Genomic DNA, 5,176 nt, shown 5'->3' with positions numbered 1-5,176 from the left:
CCAGGAGCCAGACGCCACCGTCGACGACGACCCCTACTACACTGGAGGTGCCTACTACTACGTGCTGCCCGCTGATGACGACCAGGAGTAGTTTAGGAGGATCCCAGGCAGGAGGCCTGCGCCTCTTTCGATCTGTATCCCAGTTTGTGCTAGCCTTCTTAAGGCAAACTTGTTTAACTTATGTCTGTACTCAGATATTGTTGCTTCCGCTGACTCGTCTATGATCGAGCACTTGTATTCGAGCCCTCGAGGCCCCTGGCTTGTATTATGATGCTTGTATGACTTATTTTATTTGTAGAGTTGTGTTGTGATATCTTCCCGTGAGTCCCTGATCTTGATCGTACACATTTGCGTGCATGATTAGTGTACAATTGAATCGGGGGCGTCACAAGTTGGTATCAGAGCCGACTGCCTGTAGGAATCCCCCTTTCCAACTCCTTGGCCGAAGTCGAGTCTAGTCGTTGAAAAACTTTTACTAACATGGCTGTGTGGCCCATGGGCCCACGTTGCCGTCGGGTGGTAGTAGGATCTTTTACTCCTCGACCTATACTCTGGGACTCTGATCTCTCTACTATTCGGGTTAAATGAATTTGCTAACTCTAAGATTAGGATCTCGTGATCGCATCCACCCGAAGAGCCCCTTTTTGCAGAGGATCACCTGCTACATCAGAAGATTCCGAAGATACTCTCTGATGTTCTCTCGAGACTTGTGCCCATCACTTTGGCTATTCCTGACCACCGATAAATCCGTACGGATAACTACTTACACTTGCCATTCATACGATCATCCCCCATTGATCTTGTTATTACAAGATACCCCGAAGTTTTCTCTATTGTTCCGAGAATACTTTGTGCCTACTGCCTAACAGTTCTTTGCCACATGAATACCCCCTTCAAATAAATTCTCGCGCTTATCGAGTATCCGCTCATCCCCCAGTTGTTCATGTATTACACAAAAGTCTTCGAAATACCACCCGATATTCCGAAAATCCTCAGCAACCTATTGCTCTGGAATTTCTTGTTTGCTTTCATTATGATTAATCCCATAAGTATATAAATCTTATTGACATTCCTTGTCATTATCATTTTGAGTCTGTTGACTCAATATGTTTGCGAATACACGCAATCATCATTGATCCTTATAAATTACCTTTCCGACTGAGCTGCCATTCTTTAACTGGAACTGGTTCCCGACCAATCCAATTGTCTTTGATTGTACCCTAAGGCTATTCAACTTATCCACCCCTAATCAGAGCATTGCTTCTGATCCCTTGATTTGGAAATCATAATTCCTTGCATTTGACAATTGAGTTAGTCAGTTGTTTCTATAATCTGCTTCCTCTAGTTGAGTACCGATGCTCACACCAGATCCCTTATGGACCACCAGATCCTTTGTTGGATTTATCTGACAACGCCCTTCATATTCAATAACCTTGTGAGCCTTTCCTCGGATACATAATGCCTTTGGTAAATTGTATCCTCTGCTTTTCTCAACCATGCTCTGCCATCGAGTTTGTGTTGTTTACTCTGGAAACTTGTGGTATATGTTTCTAAGAAGCCCCTATGGGTTGAACACATGACTTCTCTAAACCGTGTGAACCCGAAAGTTTTCACGAGTCATACTCTTCTGGTGCTTCACCAGACAAAATTTCAACACTACAACTTCATCGAACGTGAGAAGTGAATGAAAGTTTATGCATTGGAGAAGTGGGAGTCGACCTTGAACTTTTGTTCCTGCCCATGGACGCGATATATATCCTATCATGAAAGCTTCTTGTAACAATAACTATTTCCTTGATAACTAACCTATGGTATCTGTGAATTGATCCCTTGCAACCGTGGTTCCGACCATGATTGTTCTTCTTTGATCTCATTTCTCGGACAAGTTAAAACAATTGTCTCCTATGGATCAATACGCCAGTCCAACCTTTACTTTGATCTTGTGTCGAGTATTACCCCCCTGGTATCTCGAGATTATCATGAAACTGCATAACTTCTTATGAGTTCTTCATCAAGTGCTACCTTCCAACTAATTCCAATTTTTCACGGGCTCTGAGTTATTATACACTCAAAGACACCGATAACTGAACCGAGTCCGCACTACGGTTCAACAACTCTTCAGTAAGCTTCTATAAATACGAGTTTGTACCCGATCACGCCATTCCTAGCCTGTTTGGCTATATCATTGTCGTGATGATATTAACTGTGCTACCCGGTCCTTCTTCTCGAAGCACAATTTTCGACGATGAACTAACCTTACGTCGATCCTCATCGTCATACCATTTCTCCTTGAACAACAAGCTTGGTTTCGAGTTTGTGTCGTACCTTTGGTTCCAATAACCTTTCACTTCATCATTACTTGACTTGATGTCGTCACCGATCGATTACATCTTAATGAACTCTCGCGACAAAGGTGTCGTGATCATCAACATTCTGAGCTCATCCAGGATATCAATTGAATTCATGATGAGAAATACCATCCTTGCCCTCGATGAATTGTATTATCGTCGACCACTTTATTGCCCTCCCACCAACACAAGCTTGTTCATGTTTGGTGTTATACCTTGAGTTCCTTGCTATCCAGCAGTTGTTCTTCTTTACCTTGGAGTATTACCATCCTTTATGTCAAGAATGTTCTGAGATTTGTTCCACCTCTTGAGAATTCTTGACATAGAAATACTTCTCACCATCACCATTCTTTCTTGGTCCCCGTGTTAATTCCAACAAGTGAACGGTGTTGTTTGGATTCTTTCCTTCTAGCAACCCTAATTTTTTTTGAAGTTAATGGTCGGAAGTTCATTCTTAGGCTATTGACTATTGAATCACCATTCTGACATTGGTCGTGCAACCCAACCCATATTTCGGGCGCACCTTTCAACCAATGTTTAATTGTGTATGTTTTCCTCGAGTATATTTCCTTATATCATTTGATCTGACCAATGTTATCTCCTTGTTCACTTAATTGTGGACATCCATCTTTTGGGAATCTCGGTGAATTGCCGTTGAGTTCACCAGACACCTCCTTGTCCTCTCCTTGGGTTAATGATGGACTCCTGATAACGGAAATCACTACATAGTTCATTTCCCCGAGAATCTTACAATGTCATCTCATCAACTTGCGTTACATCTTTTCTTCTCAGATATCCTAAGTCTGAGGTATCCTGACACCAATCGGATCTGAATCTCGGTCAGATATGATGGTTGAAACATATTTCCAAGAGTTATAAGAATGGTATTTATGTGACCCGGTAAGGTGCTGTCGTGCCTAGCACACCTGGCCGGAGGCCATGTTGTTATAGATTCCTTTCCAACAAGGTTATCCATTCTTCCATGAGGAAACTGTAAGACTTAATCTACAAGTTATTCCTGATGAATCCTTCGTGTTTCCAAAGTCTGATCTTCACCTGATGACCATGTCAATGCTATCTCGAAGCATGTCTATGGTACTCCGATTTTCAACAAGACCATTTGAAGCCCAATGCTAAATGTTTCTTGCTCAATTACCCAAACACCGTTGTATGGGCAATGTCATGAAAATTCTCTCCCCTACCTAAAGAGTTTTCTACATAATATCCTGTCATGGATATCTTGCTCTGCTTGTCCTGGGGAAGGATATACCCCTGATATACGTGTTTTAAGCACATCTTCCTTCCCGTTGTTTTGTTCAAAATTTCTTGTAAACCACTTAACCGAGCAGTGGTAATCCCCTGCTTAGGTAAACACCTCGGTGTACCTTCCTGTCTGGTGTAACCCTGTTACTATTTTGATGACATTCCGGTAGCCACCGATGGACGAGAACTTTGCCTATTGGTCCGCCTTGTTCAACGAGCAGGAAATGGTTCTCTTCGTCCCTCGCCCTTGGTATCGATGTTGTTGCCGACATATCTGACAGGCTACCCTTTGACACGCCTTACCATCATGACCGTGCAAAATGTCGGCCCCCTTCCTACTTTCAACCACATGGTGGCCCCATAACCCACAGTTCCACATGATCGAAATCTGACTCTCCTGTACACCCCTGTTCCCAAAGTTATTCCTCCCGCGGGGACTCGTACATAATTCACGAGCCAGTTTCCGGGAGATCATCAATTCTGTTATCAGACACCGTACTTATTCTCGTTGCCCTGAAACCCCTCTCACCTTCTGACGAGGCATTGAACGATTGCCTGGCTGCTTGAAACGTCTTATGGCACCTCCTTACTTTGCTCTCGATACTTTCTTAAGCTTCAAATCGAGAGTTACTTTCGCCACCTTCCCTAATGTTATCTACCGGATAAGCAACCGTGCAGAGTTCCGATCTTTCGAGTTACCCATTATCATTTTACGTAAGTACGATGGAGTTCGCGAAGAAAGGATGCCGACTTCATCATCATGACCTGAAGCAGAGAAATGAAGACAACAACACAATGGATCGACCTCTTCGAGAAGAGCAACCAAGATCGAGGACATCCGTTAAAATTTCGTAGCCAGAACTTTCCCCCTTACTCCCCTCTTAAATCTCGGGACGAGATTTCTTGTAGTGGAGGAGATTTGTAACGCCCGGGTAATCATGCTACAGTAATCCCACGCTAATCATGCCACGTCACCTTGGTTACTGTTGCTAACCTCACAATGATTCGAAACTGTTTCAAAATTTAAATTCTAAACATGTCAAACAATAAAAGCTTTCAAAAGTTGAAACAAAAATGTTCGGTGGGTGCCGAATATTACAAGGGTAATTATAGTAAAGAAAACATATTTTTAGAAAGTGCCTGAATATTTTAAAAGAATTAAAACAGAAAAGATAAATAAGGAAAAGAAGATAAAAACAAAAATTAACACTAACAACAACAAAATAAAAAGGGAACCTCCCCTCCCACGGTCCACCGACCCACCTGGACCAGGCCGGCCCACCTAGCCCATCCGGCCTCACCCCACTCCCCTTAACCCCCGATCCACACCAAACCCTAGCCCTATCCCCTCGTCCTCCCACTTCCCCCCGATCTGGATCAGGGATCCACCCATCGCTCGCCCTGCGCGACCCCAGCGCGCCCCGCTCCGCCGCCCGTTGCCGCCCCGCCCCGCCTCCGTCCTCCCCCGCGACGCCACCTCACCGGTGCCGCCCGGCCCCGAACGCCTCGTCCTCGCCGAACGCCTCGTCCTCGCTGCCCCCTCCCGGCCTTCTTCCTCACCCTCC

The sequence above is a fragment of the Triticum dicoccoides genome, chromosome 5B (genome assembly GCF_002162155.2).
Source record: "Triticum dicoccoides isolate Atlit2015 ecotype Zavitan chromosome 5B, WEW_v2.0, whole genome shotgun sequence".
Classification (NCBI taxonomy): Eukaryota; Viridiplantae; Streptophyta; class Magnoliopsida; order Poales; family Poaceae; genus Triticum; species Triticum dicoccoides.
The sequence above is the reverse complement of the archived record's forward strand: the minus strand, read 5'-3'. Positions refer to the sequence as shown.